At 47.4% G+C, this 26,098-nt stretch overlaps 1 protein-coding gene across 1 annotated transcript in view; it reads left to right on the top strand.

Annotated features, from left to right (window-relative positions):
* The first annotated feature begins 8,314 nt into the window (after positions 1 to 8,314).
* Positions 8,315 to 26,098, top strand: part of P3H2 (prolyl 3-hydroxylase 2) — a 105,836-nt gene continuing 88,052 nt past the window's right edge. The window contains exon 1 of the mRNA XM_034781625.1: positions 8,315 to 8,512. The gene's annotated coding sequence lies outside the window, so the exon portion shown is untranslated. The remainder of the gene's footprint in view (positions 8,513 to 26,098) is intronic.

Raw genomic sequence — 26,098 nt, 5'->3', positions numbered from 1 at the left:
TTGGAACTGCGAGGAAGCAAACTGCCTTCTGCTGTTGATTCCTCCTTTGTGCAGGGAAACGGGGCTTTGTACCGAAGTGCCGCCGAAGAGAAAGAGGGGGAGTGAAGGACCTGCCGCCAAACTGCCGCCGAAGAATGGAGCGGCGCGATTGAGCTGCCGCCGAAGTGCCACCGATTTCTTTTTTCTTTTTTTTTTTTGCCGCTTGGGGCGGCAGAAAACCTGGAGCCAGCCCTGGGCTAACACCACAGTTCCTCTGACCACCTGGGCAGGAGTTTAGGTCACTAGCTCTATGGTAGTGCAAATACTGCAGCCTTGCTACCACAAGTCCATTGCAGGTCACACAAGAGGGACCCATTGCATGGCTGCTAGTCCCTTCGCCCCGCCCCTTAGAGGAGGAGTAATGGAGGGCTTGATGCTGTGGTGGATAACCTGGGTGAGTTTCATCCTTCACGCACTGCCAAAACAGAGCTCACTTACTGGCCTCTCCCTCTGTTCCACTGAACAGACTCACTGGGGCCTTGCTGAAATCAAGCCATAACTCATTGGTGTAGATCACACTCTCACGAACGTACAGCCTGCGCCAGCGTGTGCGTGCTTGTGCATATACACGCTTTGGGCTAAACTCGTCTCTCTTGTAATGCCAATGATGTCAGTGGAGTTACACTAGGGATACATTTGGCCCTTTGTGTACAGAATACAACCAAAAAGATAGATAACTGTAGCGAACAGCTTTAGTTCAGACAAAAGTTATGCACTGAAACCAATCAAGAGCCTCATTAACTCTGGACTATGTATTGAATATATCTGTACGATTCCAGGAATATATTTTTGCTGTTCCTAGTATCATGCCAATTTTTTTCTGTTCAGCTCTGCAACTTTCTTTAAATCTGTAAAGCGTTCTGTGATACTAAGGTAGGAAGGGTGCTAAGTAAAATGTAGTTTAATTATTTGTTAGCATTAGTAATTGTTAGCACAATAAGTAGCATGGTGTTTTGGAGTTATTTTAAATCTGTGCTCAAAGACACAGACAGCTGGCCAGCCCCTCCCAGTCACTAGTGTGCCTGTGGTTGTGTACTTCGTATATACTTGTTAAACTTTATTTTTATTAGTTTTTGATTTATAACTGCACTGCAGTCCAAGTTTCTGCATAAGCAAAGTGTGCAGGCACTTGGCATTTAATAAAGTTATACAATTGTCTGCACATGGAAACACAGAGAAGCCTCTTATTCATGTGATTCATGTTGCTGTTTATTAATTATCTATCCATATATTGATATAGCTATATGGATAGATAATTTGTTCAGGGCCAACAGTGTGCTTGGTACTGTATAATTCTATTCTCTTGTGTGTAATTTATGTCTGATCCATTACCCGGGTACCTGAGCACTGCATAGAGCTTACAGTTGAGATCTAGACATACCTACACTAGCTCCATCACAGCTAGCATTACAAATAGAAGTGTAGCTGTTGTGGCGCAAGTGGTGGAAAAAGCTAACCTCCCTGAGAATGACCCCCCATCCTAGACCCTAGCTGCACACTTGGGGTAGCAAACCCCTCATACTTCCACATCTGAACTCCTATTTTTAACGCGCTAGTTCTATCGGAGCTAGCACAGGTATGTCTACTCGAGCTGGATATTACCCTTCCATCTCCCGTGTAGACATACCCAAAAACACAACATCAGAAAAGAGAGGAACCCTGGGGGCTCCAGAGGAGGGAACAACCCAGAGCTGGCTTTGTTTCTTACTAGGGTATCTTGGGAAGAATTTGGAAGGGGAGAGGATGGTTACTTTGCAAAGTGGGATCTATAACAGTGGGGGAAGGGATAGCTCAGTAGTTTGAGCATTGGCCTGCTAAACTGAGGGTGGTGAGCTCAATCCTTGAGGAGACCTCTTGGGGCAAAATCAGTACTTGGTCCTGCCTAGTGAAGGCAGGGGGCTGGACTCAATGACCTTTCAAGGTCCCTTCCAGTTCTAGGAGATGGGATATCTCTATTAATTTTTTTATATGTGATGGCCACCCTCTTAGCCAACATACCAGGGATTGAACCATGAACCTCCAGAGCAAAATGCGTAAGTGACTACAGCTTGAGCTAACAAATCATATCCTCCATGGACTGAACACAGAGGGGACGTGTAACACACACTTGCCAGTGGGTTACGCATGCATACAGGGCAGCCCAGACACAGGGGTGGGAAGAGGAGCAATAAATAGAACATGTTCTCATGACTGGCATTGTTAGTGGAGCACAGAGGGTGGGGAAGATGGGTTAAGGGACAACGTCTGAGATTTATACCAGGACAGAGTTGTGTAGGATCTCAAAGGTGAGGACAAGCAGTTTAGACTTGAAATTGTACGTGACAGGAAACAAGCGGAAGGGTACAAGGAGCGGGTGGCGTGGTCAGACGGACAAGCAAGGAAGCTAAGTTAAGCGGGCAAGCTTTAGAGAGACCAGAGAGGGTGACAGAGGGAGCTGGAGAAGAGACGGCTGCAGTAACCAAGCTGAGCGAGAGATGAGCAGGGCTTGGACAAGGGTTCAGCTGTCCGGGCAGAGAGGAAGTGTCAGGCTCTTGCTAGTGTATGTTGTGGAGGAGGAAATGCAGTATTTGATCATGGCCCGCATCTCGGGGGAGAAGGAGAAGTTGAAGATGACCCCCAGGGTGACAATGGGGTGTTGTTAGCAGCAACAGAGGAAGGCGGCAGTGAAAAGGGGCTTGGGAGGAAGAATAAGAAGCTCACCTTAACCAAGCTGAACTCGAGTTGTTGGTGGGGCATCCAGAACGCTATGTCAGAGCGGCTGAAATGCAGGACTGGACAGAGGGAGATGGGTCAGGTGTGGAGGAGTAATTTATGAGTCATCAGCAAAGAGATGATGGCTAAATCCATAGGACAGATGATGCGGCGTTCTCATCCCTCCTTTAAATGCCATGATGTGCCCTGTATTTTCACCTCCATCTCCTCCTGATCTTTTGCAACATGTCGTTTTATTGATTTCCTTCTGATTAAAACAAAGAATACAGAATTAGAGAGAGAAGTCCCCTCACCATTCCCTCCCATGACAATGGTTCTCCCCCTTAGGAGTCTCCAGGGCTCTGATTAATCTAGTTCTAAATGACTCAAGGGGTGAGTTTTCCATAAAAAGATATTCCAAATCTTGTACCGCACATTTATTTTTGCATTTCATAAGCTTTGTATTCACCTTCCCTTCATCCGTCCATCTTCACCATCACCATTCCTCTTAATACAAAGGGAATTATGATTACAGATAGGTATATGCCTCAAAAATCGGCTGTTGAGTTCAGGACTAGATCCTCAGCTACTGTAAATCAGAAGAGATCCCGTGACTTTAATAAAGCTACAGTGGTGTGTCCTAGCTGACAAGCTCCTGCAGTTTAGAAGTGTTACCTTCAAACGAAAAGGAAAGCTCTCTCTCTACTTAAGGTACATGCCTGCACAGCTTTGAGCGTTTGATTTAGGATTTGCAAAGTTCAGTTGTGAATTAAGGTGAGTTAATCTGCGCAAAACTGCTAATGAAAACAGAAAGCGGGCTTGACACATGGATCCGGATAAATAAGTTCTACTTAAAATGCATTCTTTGGGGAAAGTTCTTCTCCCGTCATGTTGCCAAATCACCGGTGATTTGACCTACATCTCAGGGTGTATTTGGGAGGGGAGCTTCTGATGAATCTGTTTATGTAAGAAAAAAAAAACTTTCAAAACAACCTTGCAGGAGCCAGGATCAACAGCAGCTGAACACAGCAGTTGTTGCATATTTAGAATTATTCCTTTCATTAAAGGCTTGAAAGATGCCTGGGGCATCTTGGGGCCTGGTTACAAATGATGATGATGATAAACTGATATTGGTATTGCTGGAACTAAGGGTGGGATCCTGTTCTTCCTCATGCATGCATGTCTTCTGGTCTTACAGTGATGTAACTCAAGAGTAACTCTGTTGATGTGGATGGAGCAATACCGGTGTGAATCTGGTGTGAGATCAGAATCAGGCCCATTCGATGAGTGAGGTGACAGGACCCAGCTCTAAAATAAGACCTTGGGCCTAAGAACCCCTTTGATTGTTTCAACAAGATTTTTCGGAAAAGAACATCTGGCTCAGAAAAGGCAACACACTGAAATATTCATGGCCTCAGTGCTGACCATGTGCTGTGTAATTGACTTGGAAATAGAGCAGGGGTCAACAACCTTTCAGAAGTGGTGTGCCGAGTCTTCATTTATTCACTCCAATTTAAGGTTTCGCGTGCCAGTCATACATTTTAACGTTTTTAGACGGTCTCTTTCTATGTCTATAATATAGAACTAAACTATTGTTGTCTGTAAAGTAAATAAGGTTTTTAAAAAGTTTAAGAAGCTTCATTTAAAATTAAATTAAAATGCAGAGCCCCCCGGACCGGTGACCAGGACCCGGACAGTGTGAGTGCCACTGAAAATCAGCTCGCGTGCCATAGGGTGCCTACCCCTGAAATAGAGGAAGAAATCAAATACAGCCTATTTGCAAATAACAAATAGGCCTTGATTCTGACTTGTGCCTCTCAGGAGATACAGCCTAGGAGTGGGGAGCTTTACTCAGTCTTTGCACCCCTCTGATTCTGGGGCCAATTTGACTCCCAGCATAGACTAGAGCAGCCTCATATGCTGCGACTCGGAGATGCCCAGACAAGTATATTGCCCCGTGTCTGACCATCTTCTCAATATTTCACTAAAGACGGGTCGTGCACGGTCTCTGCCGAAAGCTAAGAACCAACTGATCGCTGTAGTTCTTGTGAAGTGTTTATATGGGGACTAGTTTGTGAGAGATGTAAAATGTAGACAATTAGGTCTTCAAACTGTTGAAGTGAAACTTGTCCCGAGGCGAGGTGGGTCCCGGGGCCAACTCAATCACCTCCAAGAACTGTTGCCAGCCCTAAATTTACTGTCTGAACCAGACAAATACAAAATCTGTGAATAGGGGACCCGCGGGGTGTGTGTGGGGGGGTTGTCTGTAACCCTATTAGAGAAAAGAAAAGGGTATAAGATATTTTCCATTATGGAGGAGACACTGCCAGTGGGACTATCTGATGAAAGGCAGATCCCAGCTTCCTGGACTGGACAAGCACTGTAAGGACTGACCGTAGGATGAAAAACACAGGAAAGTAACTTGCTAGTAAATAGATAAGCTATCGACTGTGTTTTATGGGGTTTTTAACCTGTAGCCTTATGTTTCCAAACCTTTTTACTTGCTTTTATTTGAATCTCTATCTCGAGCTCTGTTAAACAAACTTCAATTTGGTTTGACAGTAGCCACATCTAGGTGGCTTGTGCTAAGGAGAGGGTTGAACTGAGGTGAAACCAGCGAACAGGGACTGGAGAACACTGCAGGGGTCCAGAAGATAAGGACTGGGCACGCCAGTGTAACAAAGTGGGGTGTAGCCTGCGTTGGGACAGTCTGCACCAGAGTGCTTTTGTTACCAGCAATTGAGGAGGGTTTAGTCTGGTGGGCACAGACAAGGCTCCCTCCTGTTGTGAGCAGGTGGGAGAGAGTCACCCTGAACACCTGGGTTAGCCCCCAAAACCCTTGGTTAAACCCAAGGGAGCATTCAGCAGGCCAGAATACCCAGAGCACAATGCATTCCAGCTGCACCCTTTCCTCCTCCTATTGAATGAAACTGTAAACCACTTACATAATAGAAACCATCTCAAGGCAGGGGGTGCGGCAGCATCTAGGTATAATGTGGGAGGAATCAGGATACGGGAGTTGGCATGGCAGCACCATCACTTCCTCTAGCTGGTTTGTGATTGGACAAAAATATTTTAGTTTTCGGTCGTACTTTTTGTCAAATAAACTATTTGTACTGAAAGTAGGTCAAAAAGTAATGGATTTAATCTGCACTGAGACAGCTTAGCTTAGATATTAGGGAAAACTTTCTAACTATAAAGGTAGTTAAGTTCTGGAAGGGGCTTCCCAGGGAGGTTGTGGAATCCCTGTCACTGGAGGTGTTTAAGACGCGGTTGGACAGACACCTGCCCGGGCTGGTCTAGGTTTAAACTCTCAGGATTATTATTAACCATTTATATTGCAGCAGCGCCTTCAGGCCACAATCAGTTTGGTGGGCCCCAAAGAGCTGACAGTCAGAAGCCCTGGATCTCCTTCAGTTTCAAAAAAAAAGGTCCAACAGACTTTTGCCCAGTCCACCCTGTGCACTGAAAGCTTGTTTCCCCCCCCCCCCCCCCCATCTGCACTTCTTTTAAAAACTTTTTTGCTGTCAGGGATTCAACAATATGATTTATAATGACAGTTAGATTCCCCCCCCCCCCAGTGTCAAGTGAGATTTTTGAATGTTTCATTGAGCTGCATTTGCCAAATACTTCATTGCAAGAATGAGAAGCTTGGACAAAAAATACTGCCTTAAAATGAATCCAAAATGAGTAATATTTTGGCAGACCAGGTGCTGTAGCTTTGGAAGAGGGAACCCTGAAGAGAGCAACATACACACAGCTGGGAGATGAGGAGAATGCTTCACCGACCTCTCCGTTCTGGCTGACTGTACCCATCCCCGATGATTTCTTTGCAAAATTCCTAGAGGTTGGAGGCTTGTGTAGGTGGGAAGGGGGACAGAGAAGCCAGACACCAAAGTCTCCAAGCAGCAGACTGAAGTGTGTCATAAAATATTTAGCAAATAGTAAGGCAACCACAGGGAATTTGAGGGAGCAGGAGAGAGGAAAATACATTGCCTGCAGCTGGGAAGTTGTTTTCTTTTAATGGTTACAGCCATGAAGCAGATCATTTAAGAGGGACTTCCTTGGCTTCTCCACCCCCCACCACACCAAACACTGCCCCTCCCAGGCCTGCTAGAGTGGGGCATGTAGCTAGAAATCTGTACACAAACTGGGCTTCCTTCCCACAGCACTTATTCATTATTTTCTATCCCCATACCTGCCCCAGCTCAGCCTGATCTTACCTATCTTGCCCAGGGCACAATGCCTTAAAGACATCAGAGCTACCCCAGTTTCTTTGCACCAGAGGGGACAGGTTGCAGAGGGGCACTTCTGCAACAAATGGAGGAGACTTTGGGGATTTATGGCTAGTCCCTCTCCCCGCTCACACACCCTAGTCATCAGTTTTCTCCACTCCTGCAGACTGTGAGCTCACTGGGGCAGGGAGGGTCTTTATTACTTGTTTGTACAGCACCTAGCACAGTGGGGCTCTGACCCTTAGTGGGGGCTCTAAGTGCTGCTGAACATCTCTTCTCTTTTGAGGTCAGCTCACTAGTGACCTGGAATGAAGTCTGTGCACCACTTAGGGTGACCAGATAGCACGTGTGAAAATGGGGGGGGGGGGGGGGGAGGAGCTGGGGGTTAGGCACCTATATGAGACAAAGCCCCGAATCTCAAGACTGCCCCTATAAAATCGGGACATCTGGTCCCCCCAGCCCCACTTCCTATCTGATAGCAGCTTCATGGCTTCCTTCATCTTTACACCTTTTTGTTCTCGGTCACGCCCTAGAACCGAACACCCCGAGTATTGTGATGGCTCCTGGCCCCTAGCCGACTCTCCCCCCATGGCAACTTGCCGCATGACCAGTGAAGGGAGAAGAGTCACAAAGGGGTTGGGGGAGCAGAGGGGGGGGGTGCTTCCTGGGTCAGCTGCAGCCGGACGAGCTGGTGTAGGAGGCTCTGCGGCTGGAGCCGGCCGGGGGTTCTGGCAGAGGGGGCTCCCCATCCCCTCCTGTCTGGAAGGACTCGGGCATGCAGCGCTCCGCCTGACCCTGCCCAGCCCGGGCGGCTCCGATTCCCAGGGCGGAGCGGCAGAGCCCGCGGCAGTGCCCGGCCCGCCCCGCTCCGGAGCGGGAGGAGCGTGTGACCCCGCGCGGGTCCCTTTAAGAGCTGCCGGCTGGCTGGAGTTTCACGCCCCAGGAGCAGCACATGGAGCCGGAGCCCAGCCCCGCGGCTGCAGCCTAGGGAGAGCCGCTTGCACCCCGGTCCCCGCCTGCCTCTGCCCCGGGGGAGCCCGGTCCCGGCCCCGCTCCGCGCCCTGCCCGGCCCGGCCGCCCCGAGCGCAGCGCGGATGGCCCCCGGCTGGCGGAGCCGGCTCTGGGGGGCTCTGCTGCTGCCGCTGCTGGGCCAGGCTGCGGGGAGCCCGGCGGAGCCCCAGCCCCCGGCGGAGCCCCAGCCCCTGCCGCCCTTCGACGCGCTCTTCGCCCGCGGCGTGGAGGCTTGTGACGGCGGCGACTACGCGGGCGCCGTGCGCTGGCTGGAGCGGGCGCTGGGCAGCCACCGGCAGCTGCGGGAGGCGCGGCTGCGCTGCGGGCTGGGCTGCCGGGAGCCCCTGGGGCGGCTCGGGCCGGGCGCCGGCGGGGACCTGCCCTTCTTCGGCTCGGTGCTGCGCCGGGCGCGCTGCCTGCGGGAGTGTCTGCGGCGCCGCCTGGGGGCCGCCTCCCGGCACCGCGCCAGCGAGGACGTGCGGGCCGATTTCCAGCGCCGGGTGCCCTACAACTACCTGCAGCGGGCCTACATCCAGGTGAGAGCCGGGCCCCCCATCTACCCTCCCCCGCATCCACCCCCTACTTCCTTTCTTCCATCCATCCCTGCAGGGTGCCTTACAACTACCTGCAGCCGGGCCTACATCCAAGTGAGACCCAGGCCCCCCATCTATCCACCCCCTGCTTCCTTCTATATCCCCCCACCCTACATCCACCTCCAGCTTCCTCCTTTCTATTCACCCACCATCGATCCCCACACCCCTCCATCCCTTCATGCAGGGTGTCCTACAATGACCTGTAGTGGGTGTACTCCCAGGTGAGAGTTGGCCCTGGCCAGCCCCGCAACCCCTTCCATCCATTCTTCCCCCACATTCACCTACTTGCAGCAGATATACATCCAGGTGACAGATGCCAGCCAGCCTCTCCATCCATTCACCTGCCTTTCTGTTAATTCCCTTCATCCCTGTCTGTCCTCATCCCTTCCACCTATTCCCCCAGCACCTGTGGCCAGATCTTTAAAGGCATACGCGTTTATGAAATCGGTCTGAGTTTGGTTCCTAGGTGCTGTTGAAAATCCTACTAGGTGCCTATCTACATCTTTAGGGTGTCTAAACACCTTTAAAATTTGGCACCTGGAGCCCTGCATCTACCTGTGGTGGGCATACATCAGGTGAGACTGAGGCCTCCCTCCCATCTAGAATCTGCTTCAGCAGGTGTGAACCCAAGTGAGGAACTAGCCAGTCCATCCCTTCTTCTGTCTCCCCACTCAGCCATTCACCTGTCTTTACAGTTTCTATCCATCTCATTGGTAACACTACATACAATGAAGCAAAAATAATGAATGATCTAGGGGAGAGATGGGCCAATGTGAAGCCCAAGTGTTTGTTTGGCCCCCTAAAGTCAAAGGAAAATTGAAACCCGTGGTATCCGAAGGGATGGATTGATAAGCTGGTCCTGGGCGATTATCTATGCTAACATTAGTTTGTGTCCTGAATTGCTATGGTTTTTGACCGTTGCGTTCCTTCTCCTGTTCTTTGGCTGAGGACTCACAAACTCAGTACATCATTAAAGCATGCATGTTCTTTTCTCCTAATGAAAGTTTTTAAAGGGGACTGGGTTAGGGTTGAAAATGACTTGCCTTACTAGGAGTGTTTTAAGGAAAACCCAGGAAAACCGCGTGGAGTTATGGTACAAGAGGCATTTTTCATTTTAATGCAGCAGTACCTTAAACCCCTGTGACTTCAGAGAAACTTCCTTTCTCTCTCCCTGTGCATGTAGCAAGAGGATATATGATTTCTATTCTTGTATTGCATCTGCCTCTTTTTTCTGGTATGAAATACTTTGCAGGGTAGCGTAGGATCAGGGTTTTTGTAGCCTCTGAAATCCTGCTTATCTGCCCCTTGTCCTGACAATCATTCCCCAATCATCACTGTTTACTCTTCATGAAGAAGACTGTGTTGTCTTTAATGAACTTCCCTGGGCAGAAAATCTCCTCGACAGCCGAGGTTGGCTCTCCTTTAATGCAAGGCTGATGTTGTATTTGCTGAGCCATCGGGTAGCTGCAGTAAGTTGACTTTTTATGGCTAACAGTATAGAGACTCTTTAGGAACTTATTCTATGCCAAGCTGAAAATTTAAAACATTGCTGGGACGTTCCCTCTGGACTCTTTCCTTATTTAATTGACACAAGGTTGTAGTTGCTAAAGGCAGGTATTAAGTGGAGATCTGCCCTTTAAAATGTAGAGCATGGCTTGGTGGTGGCGATTCTGCGGCAATCCACTGAAGCCAAATGGAGACGCAAACAACAGTACTAGAAAGCATAAACGCTTGTAATGTATTAACTGCACAGCGACAGAACGTGGGTGACCATCATCAGTCCCTGTGATTAAGAACCCGCTGAAAATCCTAGCTGCAATTTGTGCTTTGCTTCCTGGTCTGTAATGTCTTAGTTTGAGGTTTCTGCAAACCGCAGGGCTGGAATGCCAAGGAAAGGATTTACAGGAAGTTAAGAACCCCAGCATGCATAATGTGCGTCCCTAGAAAGAAATACCACCGGAGAAACAGGGTTATAATTTGGTCCAAATTCTGGTGTCATTGAAGCCGGAAGAACTTTCTGCCAGTGCCTTAGATGCTGATCCTGCAATGAGCTCTCTGTGGGCGGGTGCCTTCACCTCTGTGGAGCTCAGCGAAAGTCACCTTCCTGAGAAATACACCGTTTCAAACTTTCTCCTACTGAGAAGCAAATCTAGCGACGTCAACGGGGTTGCCCATGGGTTCAGGGGTCTGCCTGCATAGACTTTTCAGAAGGATCTGGATTGAACCTGTTATCTCTGGGTCCCTTTCAGCAAAATTACTCCATGCTTTAGGGGGGTTTTTGTGTTTGTCAAATCCGGGCTGCCTTCCATTCCTGCTTCTGCCATCCGAGTCAGTTATCCTCATTTAAAGGGATACGGTGAACTTGAGAACTACTCCATTTTAAAAAGATGAGTTGAAAGAAGATTCAGATATTACACAGCAGTCTCTGAGATCCCCCCCCCCCCAATGTTTTACAGCCCCTGAAGTTTATGGCCTAGATCCTCAAAGGTATTTAGGGATCTAACTCGCATTGAAATCACTGAAAGTTTTGGTGCCTGAAACCTTTAAGAATGTGAGCCTCTATTCCTTCTCAAAGCATGTCTATCCCCACCTAATGTAACTGTGGGTGTTCTCATTAGCTGTATAAATGTTTGGGTTTCAGATGCTGCCTCTGGGGTGTTTGGTTTTTTGTTTTTTGTTTTTTTCTTTGACTGCAACCATTTTAATTGGAAGGTTTCCGTAAAATGATTTTTAAAACTTTCTTCTGATCTCCCGTTTTTCTGCCTTGGCCTCCAGTGAGCCACTTGGTTTAGCACCTTTCTTGCTTACCCCACTAATGGCTTTGCTATCTGCTAGCTGGAAGAATTTCTCTTCACAATGATGTATCTGCATGGGGCCCCTACGGTGCAGAGACTGATCCAGGGCACTTGTGCAAGACTGGATTTGCCTGGAGTTGTACTGACCACGAGTCCTGGACGTACATGCACTGAGAGCCAAATCGTCTTTCTGTGCCAAATCTGAGTAAACGGGTTTGGCATATTCCCCAGGGGATGCAATACGCCTCTCCCCCCCCACTAAACCCTGAAGCTGGGGGAGGGGAGGCTGGGAAAAGGGTTGATGCATAGAGCACAACTCACCCCAGCTCTGTTCACCCACACACAGTCCTGTCCAGTGCAGCAGACAGACATGGCTGGGGTGTGCAGAACTCCCTGAATTCCTCCCCTAATAACCGCTCTTCCTGCAGGTTCTGCTGCTACCGAGACTTGCACACCTCTCTAGGGAGGGGGCAGGAGGAGGCTTCATTTGTGTTCTGGCAACTGTTGTTTACAACCACGTTATCTGTTCATTCACTTTAGCAAGTAGGGCCTTGAGTTCCAGATGTGTTAAGCACCTGCAGCTGCAGGCTCTGAGTACAACTCACATTGCACTTGTATGTATGCTGTGTAGTTGTAGCCCTGTCGGTCCCAGGATATTAGACACAAAAGGCGGGTGAGATGATGTCTGTTATTGGACCAGCTTCTGTTGGTGAGAGAGAGCAGCGTTCGAGCCATACAGAGATGAAGCAGAGCTCTGTGTGGCTTGAAAGCTCGTGTCTCTCCCCAGCAGAAGCTGGCCTACCACTAGATATTCCCTCACCTGCCTTATCTCTCTAATTGCACTTGTATGACATCTGGGGAGAGAGGCAGGCAGACGGTGAACCCCTCCTCCCCCCGCTATAGGTCCCTCTCTTAGTTGGCTCATTCGACATGCATTTTCACTCTCCGCTCCCTATTTCCTCGCATTGGTGGCTCTTTGTGCCTTTGCGGGGAAGGGTTTATTGGTGGTGGTTGTTGTAATCGACCTGCCACAAAACACTTCTGGAGATCCAAGCCGGGTCTTGCTTCCGCTGCTTGTCTCGAAACCGAAGAGGAAATGAGATTTAGGTTAAACATCCCACTGTGTATCCTGGACAATTCCTTCCTGTCGCTCTGCCAGGAGTGGGTGGGTCACTGGCTGCTGGGTACTTCCATCGATTCCCTTGTGTGGCTGGACGGCAGGAGTTGATGTCATTTGCATTTTCAGAGAGAACGAACTGTATGGAATGTGCTTTCTCCGTCCCACTCCTAGTGACCTCTCCCTTGCTTGTGTAGCTCTCTGGAGGGGAGGGGAATGAACCTCCTATTTGGTAATGACAAAACATGGAATAAATAAAAAATATAAGGCTTGGCACTTGTACAGTGCTTTAAAAAATATGCTGCTGTATAAATATGAACTCATCCACACACCAGCCCTGCAAAGTAGGGGAGGCAGCTGCTATTATCCCTGCCTTGCAGGTGGGGAAACTGAGTCAGAGGGCCAAATGTTCATCTCACACTGCTCCTAGCTCTACAGTAATTCCTTTGGGTCAGTGGAGTTTACCAGTGAAAGTGTGATCCGAATGATGCTCAGAGGCCCTCAGTTACAATGGGGTAGCTCCGTGAGAGCAGAATCTGGCCCAATAATCAAGGTCACTTGTTCAAGTCCCTGTAGTAAGTCAGTGGAAGAGCTGGGTTTAGAAACTGAGGCTTTCTGGTGCCCAGTGCTACTTGCTGCGCTGTCCTGGCCAATTCACTGGAGCACTTTGCCTCTGTCTTTTTAAATGTGTGCGGAAAACACTCCTGCAATGATAGGTGGGGTTTTCTAGGTTCATGGACGATACCATTCAACCCTGTTGGACCGTAACCCACTGGCAGCTCAAGCTTTAACTCTCTGGCAGTAGAGCGAAGGGGGGAAATTCTGGCTTCCACTAACCCATAAAGGCTTAAAAAAGAAACACAATCAAATTCCTGCACAAAATGTTGATACAAGGAGGTGTGCCCCAGACCTGAGCAAGCTCCTGCCTGATTCAGAACTGACTGAGGTCAGCTGAAAGCCTCTCATTTGGGTGGGCTTTGGATCAGGGCCCTAGTGCTGGACCTAGTGCTGACGTTTGGCCAAGCACCCCAAAGTTCAGATGTGCTCTCTGACCTTTGGAGTCACTGGGCTGGAAACGTCCCATGCTCATGTTTCCCCAGGAGATCGCCAGTGTTTCCAGTTGGGCCAGAAATACCCTGGAGACAGCCCGGGTGGGCCAGTGTTTGGATGAGGATAGAGAATGGGGGAGGGGGGCACTAATGGGAATAAAAGACGATTCGAGTTTTCCAGCCCATGGAGAAGAGAAGAATCTGTAATGTGTTCCCAAACTCCCGTCTCATCAGCAGAAGAGGCAGTATGTTGGGAGCGCGCTACTTCTATTAGAGACAGGATGACTTGTCTATTACATGCTGGGCTGCTGTCCTTTGAAAACCTGCTAGGCTTTGGTAGGAAGGGATTGGGGGATCACTGGTGCAGTTTGTCCTCTGGACTGTGATTTGAATTATGACCCACCTGCTTTTGCTGCCTGAGCAATTTTTGTTTGTGTCTGAATGTAGCCTGGAGGCCAAAGCTTTTGCCCTCTTCAGGGTTTTTTTCTGCTATACATGTGGGTTGGGGAAGTAGGCAATTGCGTGACATGACAGCATTGGCTGGTTACAAACTGCTGAGTTAATAACCTTGTTGGAACTTGCTGCAGATGTTCTGCCCGTGAACAGCACAACCGAATGGAGCTCCCCATTCCCTGCACGGATTCCCACAAATCAGGAATCCTTGGCCAAAAATAACTAGTAACTTCCTGGAAAAAATTGACAGGTTGATCAGAAACAATTACTCCTTCTAACCTACCCTCTCCAACTTTTCTCCTAGGTTTTCATTTCCTACTTTAGTCTTTTTCCTGTCCCCCTTTTGCCTGTATTGTTTTCCATATGATCTTAATAGCCTTTGCTTCATTTCACGTTTGCTTTTCTGGTTGCAGCTCCTGAGTGTTGCTAACTTTTTCTAGCTATCCATCGCTAAACCCATGTCTGCCTGTCTACTCAGCCTCTCCTCTTTGTGCACCATGACAAGACAGTGTAAATTCCATTTCTGTAGCCTGTAACCACCAAATACATTCAAGAGAGATTTGGACGGGGGGGGGAAGCTCATTGGTTTCTGAAGAATAATATATTTTTTTTTATCCTGACAATGATCCAGTGTCCTTGCCTCCCTCTAACACCACAGATCATCAAAATGGAAAGAGTTTTACAAATTGAATGTATGTTTACTCTTTGTTCTGCAACTTTTCTGCATTTCTTTTGGCTAGGATAAGGATTACAGATTAACTAGCATAACGTGTTTCTAGCCAATATTACTTTGAGGATTTCATGCATTAGTAGAGTGGGGCTGTTTTTCGGTCAGCAGTAGAGCAGGAGAAGGTTTGGTTTTGTTTTTTTAAATAAAGCTGCTGCTGTTGATGTTTTTTTGTTTGTAAAACATGAAAACCTTTGTATTGACCTTAAGTTTTATTAAAAAGGTGTTTGTAAAAACACTGTATTTTGACTTCGCAATGTCCTGTTAACTACTGCATCCTGCTACCAGTAAGATGTTGTTGTGAACAGCTCTTACTGCTACATTGCTCTTATGCTGTATAATGCTCTTCATCCAAGGATTTTAAAACACTTCACAAACATTAACTAATACAGATGGGGAAACTGAGGCACGGGCAATTAAATGACTTGACTAAGGCCATACAACAAAGCAGCAGATGGATCAGGAAGGGAATTATTATTATTTATTAGTTGTATTATCATAGTACCGAGGAGCCCCAGTCCTGGGCCTGAACCCCAGGGTGCTAGGTGCTGTACAAACACAGAACAAACTGATTGTCCCTGCTCCAACGGGTTTACAATCTGAGTAATTCAGGAGTCCTGCAGGAGAGTTTGATCAAATCACTTTTACCACTTTAAATCACCCATATCATCTGTCACTAGCACCAGAGTGAGACTTGAAATGGACCGTTTTCAGCCATTAAAGGTCCCCTGGCACTTGTTGCAAGACTAGGAATGTTTACCATGGGCCCTGTGCCAAATTCCTTCCATCTCCCAAAATTACTTTCTGCCAATCTAAACTTCAACTTGCATAATTATATCGGGCCAGTTTCTCCTTTTACGGTGATGTAAAACTGGAATCACTAGATGGGAATCATGGAGTTTTCTTCTGGATTTGCACCAGAGACTAGAATCTGGCTCATCTTGCCTAATCTCTGAAGTTTCAACACAAGACTACTTTTAATTTCTGGTACTAAGATCACTTGCTGTGTGTTATAAACAGCTGCAGGGTTCAACCTCACAGGGGTGAATTTCAGTAGTGGAGGATGTTACCCTCCTGTACTTTGTATAGCACAGTTGGAGAATATAAAGAATTTTGGGATTCATGGTATGACCAGATTTTTCGTAATGGTGGTATTTGCATCGCTAACTGTAAGGAATTGGCCCAAACCACTGGAAGATGCTGTTCTCTTGGTAATCCATTCCCTTTGGATGCCTAGTGGCAAATAATAACACAAGAAAAAGCCACTGGTTCAAAATCTGTGCTGGCATAAACAATTTAACTTATTTCTCATTCGAGGTATCACCCACTATGCTTCTTTGGGGGTCTGTTCATTTTGTTTTCATCTGACAGATGTCCTGTATCCCAGCCAAATGTTGAAATAGAAATATACGGTAATAATAGGGGGATGCTTTTGTCTCTAATCTTGAAGACTGATTTTGCTCTGCTCTGGACTAAATAAAGAGATTTCAGAGCTGGGTTCTTGGAAAAATCTCTTAATTTAGATGGTCTAAAATAGCATCCCTAGTCCTCACCCAGAGGGTAAACATCTTGGTGGTCAGCGAAGTTAAAAGTATTGCAGTACAAAAATAAACAGTATCTGTAGGGGATGGGAATGCTCTGAGCCTTGTGGGATGGACCTATGAACCCGACCCAGGCCTTCAGCCCTGAAGGCATCATCCCGCTGCCATTGAAATCAGCTGGAGATGGGAATGTTCTGTCAGTCACATCAGTCTCCGAAGAAGGAGAGGGTAGGAGCTCTGCAAATCGAAGCCACTCGGCCCATGACCAGACACAGTCCATCCGTTCATCTTCTCTGGACAGAGTAGCGATGCTAAAACCCCGTGTGGAGGCACTGAATGACCTTTAAATCAAGGTAACAGGGTATTGGACTCTGATCGGTTTGTATGAGAAATAAACCTAACTATAAGGACTAGCTCCACCCTGAATCCATGGACTTAGGCATCTATCGGCTGCTCGCTCTTGGTGGTGTCCTGAATGAAAACTACTCCCACTAGCAGGCCCAGTGGTGCAGCCACGCGGGTTTCTTGGTTTACTGATGAACACTCGGGAATTTGCTGTTGGCTTTCAACCTGAGGAGTGAGAGTGAACTGAGGGCTGGAGAAATGCGCTGGCTACACCACTCTGAAGACAGAAGCTCTTTATCTATCCACAGAACAGATGCAGGGCGGGCTGCGGCAGGGCAAATTGTTCCCCCCCACCCCCTCATACTGGCCCCCTCGTGTGTCTCCACGCTGACTTGGGAGGGAGCTTAGAAGGTTAAAAAGGTTACTTGGGTCCTGATTTTCAGATCTCATGAGCACCCAGCACCCCCATTGATGTCAATGGGAGCTGCAGGTGCTCTGGGCTCTCAAAATCAGGCCTTTGTTTAAGCAACAAAGCTACCAAGGGTGGTATCATTTTTTTTGTAGTGTGAACATACGTGACTGTTACAAGTTGGGCTGAAATCCACCCAGCTCATTTCACAAAAGCCACTGGACGACCACCTGATGGGGATGACTGGATGTGATCCTGCGAGGTGCTGGGAGTGTCCTCAGCTCCCTTGCAGGGGGCCTAAGTACCTCGCAGTATCGGGCACCTGGGCAAGATTTGAACCAGTGGCCTGGAGCTGAAATGCTCTAGTCCTCCTTTTGTCAGTTTCAATTGGAGAGTAAAGTTTCCCATAAGTGGATGTTGGAGTCTCCTCTCTCCTCAAAGCCTGTTGTGGGGAGGATAAGGGTCATGATGGGGTGGGGGGGCGGACAGCTCTGGTAATGACAAGAGAATCAATCCTTTCTTTTCTAGCCCGGGCCCCGTTCCTGCTCCTACTGAAGCCAAAGGAAGCTAGACTGGATCCTAAAGGGTTGTTAATATAAACTGATATTGCACATAACTGGTTGGTTCCTCTATCAAATCACTTCCCTAAATAGGTGTTCAGAGGCATTAAGAGGGGAACGGGGCTGATTCTGATTTCGGTTACACGCACATGAATTTGGAATGACTCCACTGAAGTCTCCAGAGTTACTCTGTGTCTACACTGGGGAAGGCCTGTGGTCTTTAATAGCATTTCTGACTGCAGGGACCACAGCCTTCAAAGTTCCTTGGTTATTTTAGTTTCTGACCAGTCCTAGGCAATAACGCCCATGAAGCAAAGGCTTTAATTCCTAGGTCTCTGATGACTGATGCTGGTGAGGGCGTCTGAATGTATTCATGCAAAGGGCAGGTAGCTAAACAGCATTCCTTAACCACACCATACCTCCCAGCCAAACCACCTCTTCTCCATGGCAACTGGGCACTTAACAGCCCTTCCGAGGCTGACGTCAAGGGTCGTGGATTAGCCACTGAATAATTATATCAACAAAAATAGTATCCTCATCCCAGATCATCAATGTCCTTTTTTCCTTCCTTGGATGGGAAGCCAAACCCACATGTCTTAACTGGAATGTAGGGCAGAGTTTGGCTGTGGCCTATCAGATCTGGAGGCCAAATATTTTCTTGTAGCTTCTTGTTCATTTAAAAAAAAGAGGAAAACGTTCCTTCGGGCCTGGGTGAAAGGATGACTTGTGTTCATAACTGGACTGGAACCAGGTGGCTGGCTGCCCCTCGCCCCAAGAATGCCAGTGCATTGTTCCCCCCTCTGCAACTCCACCCTTGCAACGTGCAGATGCAGCAGAATTTTCTTTGCAAGCTGGTGTGTTCTTCAGCTGCCCCTCTGCCCCCCCAGTGTGGTGCGTTTTAAGCTTAATCTTTCTTGATGTAAAGCATGCAGATGGGGTGTTCAGGAGTAAAAAGGGCAGAGCTGGCACCAGGCTTGCTTCATTAGCATGATAGGTCTCACGGCAGGTGGTGAGCTTTCAACTTGCAACAGGCATGGGCAGGCAGAGTTAATATTGTGGTGTTCAAGGTTGTATTTAAAAACAGAAAGCATTGAAGGTTGGATGTGACAGAGGGAATCAGACTTACCGAGGCATCATAAGTAATGACACACATGCAAGTGATGAACGATACATGCAGGCCAAGATTTTAAAAAACGAGGGACCTGACATCAGGCTCTTAAATCCATATTTAGGCTCCTCAAATAAATAGCCTACTTTTCCAGTTGTGCCGAGCGCCCACAACACCTGCTGAAGGCTGTAGGCGCTGCTGAATGCTCAGTTCTTTCAGGCCACTTATTTACATTCTTCTGTATGCACGCAGGAGTCTAATGTCGGGCCTCTACTTTGCAAAATCCTAACCCCAGTTCATTGCATGTCTCCTAGAGCGTTGCCCAATGTTCGTGGGGAATGGAGTACCGGCTTATTGTTGATGGCCACTCAGCTAAGGGTGATGTGGTGGCTTGGGGGGATCTGTATGGATACCTCCATCACCAACACGCACACACACAGCAAAGATAAAACATCTTGCTCCGGATAGGCAATGGAGATTCTAGAGTTAAACCAGATGCTTCAAAGGATGATGCAAGAAACCCACAGCAGTAGATGTTGGCTAATCTGCTCCCCCCACATGAGATCTCATCCTGGGTGAACCAACTCTGTGTGTTGTTGGTTTGAATCTGGCCTGGTTCAGACATGATGGAGAGTTGTTGACTTGGAATGACTGTTTGGTGGGTCTCAGTCTGGTTCCTCATGCACAAGTGTCAACACTGTAATAGGCTCTCCTGGGAGAGTGCTGAATAGGCATAAATAGAGTCTGTAGCACTCCCTTGTGCACAGAGGTGCCCACGCACCCTTCAATCGGGAGTTGGGCATTGTGGGGAGACACATGTGATCGATGCTGTGTATCAGTTGTATGGACACCGAACTGGTTTCCAGTGGAGCCGGATGCTCACAACTCTAAGTGATGTCAGTAGAAGCTGCAGGGAGTCAGCACCTCTTGAGATTGACTGGATGCCTTTCCCCGAGCACCGAAAACAACATTACATTAACAGCATAACCGGAGAACTGAAATTAGACTCAGAATAATGCTGTGCATGGTATGGAGACTTTAGATGAATGAGCTGGCCTGGCTTTTGCCAATGCACTCAGAGGATTTTGCAGAAGGAAGTGCCAATAACTGAGATGCTGGAGGCAGCTTCCAGGAGTCCCTTGTTATAATCTTCTCACCAAATTGAAGAAGGAGTTTAATGAGATAGTGTTGGAGTCATGCCATGTATGGATCCCAACCAGAGAGGATCTGTTCCCAGGGCTCAGACAAATACGTCTGGAGAGCATTTTATTCTACCTTTGGAACATATCAAAGGCCTAGAAAAGCTCTCATTTGAAGAGAGATTGAAATGGTTGGGATTATTTATCTTTGAAAGGACATGAACAAGAGGACGTATAGATTAAGAGTATGTGAGATAATGAATTGTCTCAAAGGTAGATCAGAAACTTCTGCTCTTCTTGATTTATAATACGAGAACAAGGGGACATCTGGTGAAACACAGTTGGGAAATTCAAAACTGATATACTCTGTCTCAGCATGTGTAATTAGACTGTGGAAAACACTCCCACAGGAAGTTGTTGAGGCTAAGAATTAAAAAGCTTCAAAAAGGGATTGAATATATAAATAGCAAGAATATTTAGAATATCATAATTAATGACAATAAAAATGTTGACCGGGATATTAAAGCTTGTGCCTCAGGACTTAAGCCAATCACTAATTATTAGAAATCAGGATGAGATCTAATGTGGGGGGAGTGGATCATCCAACATCTACTGCTTCAGGTTTCTTGCATCATCCTCTGAAGCATCTGGTTTAACTCTAGACTCTCCCATGCCTCGGGGTGCTTGAGGCCGCCCATTTTCCCCCATTGTTGCCTATCCGGAGCAAGATGTTTTACCCCATCATAAGTTGTCTCCATGATGGTAATATCCTTTTCAATCATCCTCTGATAGGTCATTCTTTGTCCTCCATGCTTTCTCTTCTCTCCAGATGGGATCCAATGTAAGACATGCTTCGTGCTTGTGCCACGCGGTAGCCCGACGGCATGGCCAAACCACCATAGCTGTCTCTGTCCGATTATTGAATCTGCAGTCCACTGACCTGTGTGTACAACACTTCCACACGAGTTACACAATCTCTCCTATGAATTCCCAAGGTTCTTCTTAAACAACACTGCATTCAGCTTTTTATGTACTTCCACCATCTGCCATGTTTCCGAGGTATACGGTCGTATTGGGAAGACAATAGCATTGTACAATCTCATTTTAGTATCTTTCTACTCTACCAGATGTTTGACAAACGGGAAAATGATCCACTGGCTTGGCCCAGTCTTGCCTTCGCTACTTTAGTGAGCTACTATTAGCAGATCTTGTAATTCCAAGATGTACTACGTCATCAACTCTTTTGTACTCTTCTCTATCAATCACATATCCATTGTTGTTTGACAGCATTCTCTCCTAGCTCCATGATTTTGTTCTTCTGCATACAGATATGAAGTCCCACTTTGGCTTCTTTTGCTTTTATGCTCATAAAGTCTTTTCATTCCATCCAAGTTGATGTCCAGTATAAAAATATCATCTGCAAAACAATATCATCGGCAAAATCCAAGCCTCACAGTTTATCTCTTGCTCAAACAATGCCAGAGTCCTCTGCAGCAGGCATCACTCTTCTCATCACAAAGTCTGTAACAGTGCAGAAGAGAAGAGGGAACAGTATGCAGCTTTGCCTTGGACCAGTAACAATCTTAAACCACTCCGTGTGTCTGCTCTCTGTCCTCACACAGCACAGACACTCGTCCTACAAAGCTTTTATCTAATTAACATCTTTGCTGGAATTCCATAGTGTGTCAGGATCTTCCAGAAGGCTTCTTGGTGGATGTTAGGAAACATTTCCAAAAAATCAACAAAGTTAAAAACCATCTTTTGCTGATATTCTAAGTCTGTCTCATTGAGTCTTCTCAAATCTGGTCTGAATACAGCTCACCTGATCAAAATCCAGCCAGTTCTTCCCTGAGTACTTGATCAACATCAATTTTCATCCTGTTCAAAATGATAACGCAAAATGCTTTTCCAGGAACAGATAGGAGTGTCATTAGGGTTACTAACCCTCCAGGATTGTCCTGGAGTCTCCAAGAATTAAAGATTATGTTATGCGATGAAACCTTCAGGAATATGTCCAACCAAAACTGGCAACTCTAAGTTTCACTCTTCTCCAGCTATCACAAAGAAGTTGGGTCCCCCTTTTTAGGAAGTTTACAGACCTCTTCTTCCTCAGTCTTTAGTACAGTTCTACTTCCCCAAACCATTCTGTACAACCTGTGCGTGTATGACAATTCATGTAATTCACCATCACTTCGTCACCAGCTGTTAACATTTCAACCATCTATGTTATCATAGCCTGGTGCTTTACAACTCTACAGTTGGTTTGTAGCCTTAGTTATTTCCTCAAAGGTGATTACATCCAATGATCTAGGCAAGTCCGCTATCTCTTATCTCTGTGCGTGTTAGTGGCTCTGGCTGGTTAACCACAGCTGGGAAGGTTCCCTCCAACAGACTTTTTTCTGTGGTTAAAATTGTACCATCTTGAGCCTTCACAATGCCAAAATGTTCAAGAATTGTGATGTCAGTTGTTTAGCTACTGGAATATGCTTTTTAGAATCCCCTCTCTTGTACAACTCCTTAGCTTGTCTTGCTTTATTTTCCATCCATTCTCTCATCTCTTCTGGCTGATCTTTTATCTTCTTTGTCTTTTGTCCACCTAATCTTGTTGCAGAATAGCTCTTTTTTGCTTGTCTCATTCTTGTTCAGTTCTCTCTCTTTAATTCTCTTCCACAAGCGTCCGTGTATTTAGTTGGAGCCACTCTTCTTTCCTAGATCTTCCCACCCCCAGTGTAGTCCTGGCTGCATTCACACTTGTGTCTTTGAAGAACCGCCCTTTGTTTCTGTCCTCCATCAGTATCTTCTACTCTTCAAATCTATTGCTAAATTGCAGCTTGAAATGCACCTTCACTGCTCGATCTACTAACTTTCTGGTATCATACATTCCTTCTGCTTTGCATGGTATTACCTTCTTTAGTTTAGTTTTATTTTGATTGTCCCAATAACAAGACTTTGTCACTTATGACATCACCAGCCATATACACCCTGGCATCCCAACAGTGAACTTCTCCAGTGCCTACTAATAGCAACATGGTCAAGCTGTTTCTGGGTGAAGCCATCATATGATCTCCATGTCCGTTTCTTCCCTCGTGTAGTAATAGTAGACCCTCCAATGCAACGGTTGCATATGCTGCAGGGTTCAACAAAACATTCTCCATTGTCAGTCTGTCCTAAGATGCTGTCTCTTCCCGTAACGTGTTCATATCCAGTATTATCATCACTAAAACCTGTGCATTTAGATTTCCCCCGAGGATAGCAATGTCATATTTATTGATCTTGGCGCAGACGCTCTGCAGTCTTGACCTGTTCATCGCTATTGTTTGTTGGAGGATAACACTGAACAATGGTGACTTTTTTTGCATAGTTTGTGACGAAGTGAGCAGTCAATATTCTTAAGTTTACAGGTTCCCATTCCTTCAGTGCTTTTAGTAGCTTCCTTGCTCAATAATGAACCTATTCCTTCCTGGTGTTTTGTCATTTTCTCTTCCAAGGAGAGAATCAGCATCAGCGTGTGTTGTAAGGCACTGTGCCTTGAGATACTCAGTTCGGAAGGGTCACGAATCTGCTACTGCTGAGGAGTTCCCCAGTTTCCATAAAACATTCTTAAAGGGACAGTGACAACTGGACATGACCGCTCTTTGCCTGTCATCTGTGTTTGGATTCTACAGGGATGGGTGCTATAGACCAGCTCGGGCCATGGTTCTGGTGTGAACGGGCCCCTCTGCAGGCCCTGGCGTCCGCCCGGGTGCCTTCCATTGCAAGATGGATGTCTTGGGTAGTTCCTGTGTTCTCCTGCCGTGTCGGTAAGGTCCTGATTCTGAAAACGATTAAGCACCTGAGTAACTTTACACCCATTGAATTCAACCAGCTAGATTCTGCTCTTCACGACTCCAGTTTCATACTGCTGCAGCCCCAGGGAGGTCAATGGTGTTACTCTGCATTTACACCGGTGTAACTAGGCAGAATCTGGCCCAATGAAGCTACTCTCTTGTGTTAAGTTATGTGCATAAGTGTTTGCAGGAGGAAAGCCTTAGTCAATTATCCCTTGTGGAAAAGACCCACATTGACATCCATGGAGGAGCAGGAAAAACCCTTAAAATGTTTTCTTAAAGGAATGTATTACAGGACATTTCTAGGACTAGACACTATTTTAAGGAAACTGGATTTTTTTTAACTAGGGGAATTTGTGCATTGCAATGCTTTTACCTCCCAACATCGGGACTCTGGGGGTTCCTCTTGAAACGTGGGCTGAGCTCGGAACATACAGGGCAGTGCAGTCAGAGGGAATTTTGCTTTCAGAACATAAGCCTGCCTCAAACGTGGGCAGCGCTGATTCATGGCAAGTGTTCATTTAGTCGTGCAAGCCTGTTCTATCAATTAAAGCTCTGTCTCACATTAAGCTGAGAATTGTATAAAGCCTACTAGTGTTTTTCTTTATCCTATCCCCCACCATTACCACTCCCTTCATTTTCCTCTGTTCCCCAGTAATTAGAGCAGAGTACTCAGCAGCCCAGCAAGAGCGGGCATATGTTGAGGTCAGAGCAGCCGTGTGTTAAGAATGATCATGATCTAAATGACGGCATGGTGTGTGTAAACCTGCAAGTGACTATCTCCGCAGTGCCTAGGACCCCGCTTACGTGCCTGATCTGTGAGCGTTACCAGTCTAATGCAGGTGTGGGCAGGCAGCGAGTAACTGTCTGAACAAGTTAATACGCCGGAAAAGGAGTAATGCTTTATCACAGGGGTGGTGCAGCCGATCCAGGGTTTGGAAGGGAAGGGGTTAAGTCATCTCCCTCTGGCTTGGGGAAAGACAATTGCCTGTTCTGAGTGTGGGGAATTTGCAGGATCGCGGGGTAAGGCCAGCTGTGGGGAATGACTTAATTCTGCCTCCCCTGCACACTGTCAGATGTGCTGTGGGTCTTTGGCACTGCGGCTGGTAGTGACAGTCCAGGAGGAAGGATCTCTGAGTGGACAACTGGGGTTTTTCCCTCCCAGGGCTAGGCTGAACTGAGCCTTGCTTTACCCTTTGCTTTGGCTTCTGGGCCATAAGGGGACAGGACATTCTTGGCATTCACCTCTTGCTTCTGCAATAGCATTCACACCCTTCCTATGCGTGTGGGTTCCTCTGCTGCTCCGACGGGCCTGCCTCACATGTAGCATTGTATCGTTCATGAGATTTGCACCAGAAATAAAACCGACCTTGCCTCCCAGAAGCTTCTTGGTACAGGCGTAGAAGTGGACTGTGACATCTACCCCTGTGGTGCAGAATTTTCTGTAAAAATACGTATTTTGGGAAAATGCAGGGCGGTGGGGGAGGGGTGTTGGACTACAAGAGCCATTTGGCCTTTGGTTCTGTGCACAGCCGGTCAGTAGTGATGAGTTGTTGCCAACTGATCGCCATGTGGAATGGGTGCAGGAAGGGCAGGGCTCAGCCTAGTTGCTAATGTCCACATCTCACACACAGCTCTCCCAACTGGCACTGCACTGGCATCCTTGTAGAGAGATCAAGGACCCAAGAGTGGGCCCTGGAGGCCTCTTTCTGCTTACGGGTAGGTCTGTTCTTGAGGCATCTTGGCAGGGAGTGGTGTGGTAGGCAACTTGTCCACAGTCCAGCCTGTATCCTGTCTATGGATGGACAGAGGCTGCGAGTTCCCCGGACTGTCAGTCCTGCCCCTGTCACCAGAACCACGGGCAGGTAAATGGAAGAAAGGCTGAGTGTAGGAAATCAATGTCGCTGTCGGCAGAAACGTGATACTTTTGGGCCTAGGTTCCCTGCACCCTGGATTTGTAGTCCTAGCCCATTTCCTTGATTGGAGGCAGATGTTCTGTGTGTGCCTCTGATCTGCAGCTCATCGCCAAACCAGAACACTAAGTGGGGGTTAAAGTGCTTTACAGAAACTTCCTGTGTTGTTCTTGCAACCCCGCCGCTAGTGCAGGCCATGTTCCCTGTCCCCACGTCTCCTCCCTGGCATGGCCACTGCGGCCTTTCAAAGATCACAGTCTGCGCCTGCCAGACACGGTGTCAATAGGGCCATCGCTCGGGGGCCTGTTGCTATCCAGGAGGAAACAGGCTTGGGCTTCCTGGCATCGCGGCGTTGGAAGGTTTGACTCCAGGGGCACAGTGGGTGGCTGCTGCAGAAAACCGTCATCCGGGCATGTAGCAGCACACACCAGCTGCACAGCGTCCAGGGTGCTAGACTTGCAGCCATGTCCATCTGTAACGGGCAGAAAGCAACTTGGATTCCTCTTCCTTTCCTTTTCCTGGCCGCCACACCCACCCCCCGGAGAT

The sequence above is a fragment of the Trachemys scripta genome, chromosome 9, assembly GCF_013100865.1.
Source record: "Trachemys scripta elegans isolate TJP31775 chromosome 9, CAS_Tse_1.0, whole genome shotgun sequence".
NCBI classification, from domain to species: domain Eukaryota; kingdom Metazoa; phylum Chordata; order Testudines; family Emydidae; genus Trachemys; species Trachemys scripta.
This window is presented reverse-complemented; position numbering and strand designations above follow the sequence as displayed.